The 2,083-nt window shown below is 41.4% G+C and overlaps 1 non-coding gene across 1 annotated transcript; it reads right to left on the minus strand.

Annotated features, from left to right (window-relative positions):
• Positions 1–852: 852 nt before the first annotated feature.
• trnak-cuu (transfer RNA lysine (anticodon CUU)) lies at positions 853–925 on the minus strand. The gene has a single exon. It is a non-coding gene; the product is annotated as a tRNA-Lys (tRNA).
• Between the last annotated feature and the right edge of the window lie 1,158 nt (positions 926–2,083).

Genomic DNA, 2,083 nt, shown 5'->3' on the forward strand with positions numbered 1-2,083 from the left:
GAACTAAAGCTAAATGAAACATGTTTGTATGTGAACTGCGCAAGAGTGCTGTTCTGCAATCAGGATTCAAATCCACAAGATTGATTCTGTCCCTCATGCAGTAACATGGAGCAACCTAGTCCAGCCTCAGCTAGCTGTGGACCTAAAAATACAGGTAACTGGAGGAAACCACAAAGCAACTGTGGTCAAATTCTGAAGCCTCAATAGAAAAACTAATGTTTAAGTCACCAACAAGCATTAGACAGAACCAACTATGTCCAACTAATTCTCTGATATATTTTCTCTGATATAAATTCCATGTGATAACAGGGTAGAAGACAAACAGTGCTCTTCTTTTTCTTTTTCCTTTCAGGGCTCATCTGCCTCCATCTCACCCTCTCACTTGCATCCTCACACCAACCCTCTGCATGTCCTCCTTCACTACATCCATGAATCTTTTCTGTGGCCTTTACTTTTTCCTCCTGCCTGGCAGCTCCACATTCAACAGTAGTCTATTGCAAATAATGACGGGAATCAAGTTCCAGGTGAGACCTGTGTCCAGTTCATCTGAATCATATGCCTCCAAGCGTATCAGTCCCTTTCATCAATGCTGGCATGTTTTTCTGACAAAACACTGACTCAAACTAATAACAGTAGACTTTTTGGACACCTGAGACACACTTTTTCTCAGCTCTTTTTCTCATATTGTTCTGCTTTCATTCTACACTGTGATATGATTAAGAGAGACTTGTCCTGGAAGGCCTGTGAAGATCTACTTTTGTCCACAGAAAAAACAGATAAAGAATCAAAACTGCAAATGATGAAGTGGGCCTACGTCTGAGAAGGCTGTCAGTCATCATAGTGAAATGAATTCGCCCAACGTGGGGCTCGAACCCACGACCCTGAGATTAAGAGTCTCATGCTCTACCGACTGAGCTAGCCAGGCTGATATTGGGCCTACAAAAAAAGTCCATTACAATGTTGGTATCAATAAAGGATTATTCAAAAATGCAAGTACCTGCACATACCTCAGACCCGTGCAGTAAAACAGGACTGTCCACAGTCTAACTTTGTGTAATTTGGAACTAGACTGACTTGCATTCTAGGTTAGGCCTCGACTATCCAGAACCCTCTGAATCCATCCTTTAATGCATTATCTACTGCTTAACAACTTCTGGGAGGTGGTTCCTCTGTCCAGCCTGTTCTTCCTGGGGAATACCAAGATGCCCCTTCTCCAGAAAGTCAGCTAAGAGATGTGATCTTTGCAGCATTTGTCTGCCTTTGGGGTCTTCGCTTGGTTGGACGTGGCCATAACACCTTTCCCACGATCTATCCAGGAGACTTTCGACCCAGATAGATGAAGCTCTTCTGTGGATACCTCTCCAAAATTGTTGTGGCAAAATTATAATGCTATTGTACCATGTTCTAAACAATACGTGGTGCAAATCGTATTCTTTTTTATTACCTAACACATCTGTATGGACAGACAATAGTATATATGATGCTTTGTTATGGCAGTCCTGATGCTGAAACCGATGGTCACGAAGAAGCCAGTGTCCAGACAGTTACAGTTAGGGCTTTAGCTGAAGGAAAAGCAGTGCAGAACTTTTGTCTGAAAGTCATGACAACTTACTTTTTTATAACTTTTTCTTGCCTTTTATTTAGTATACATATGAGACCGGACAGATAGAAATTTGTATTCTTGGACATGAAAAATGTAAATATGTTGTTGAAATGAAAAAAATTCACATCCACTGACACAAATCAACAGATTAGAAGTCGTGACTTTATCACAAACTGCCACGAGAAGTTAACAAAGGCAGCTTGAGACAGAAGGCCTAACGTTGCCTGTCTCTCGACGAGGATTTAAATGCTGCTGAATGCTGTGAAAAGCATTTTTGAAGCTTTGAGAAGCTCAGCTATTTAATCTTAATGGATTTTTACCTTAACCCTGACAAAACAATACTCAGAAGTCAATGTCCGAAAGTCAAAGTGCTCCTCAGGGATACAACAGCAGAAAACAGCCTGCAGAGAGCTGCGCACAGACAGAAAGATAATTGTATGCAGCACACAGACAATGGACGATTTGCTGTGTTCTGTCCAT

Source organism: Oreochromis niloticus, linkage group LG3 (assembly GCF_001858045.2).
Source record: "Oreochromis niloticus isolate F11D_XX linkage group LG3, O_niloticus_UMD_NMBU, whole genome shotgun sequence".
Taxonomy (NCBI): domain Eukaryota; kingdom Metazoa; phylum Chordata; class Actinopteri; order Cichliformes; family Cichlidae; genus Oreochromis; species Oreochromis niloticus.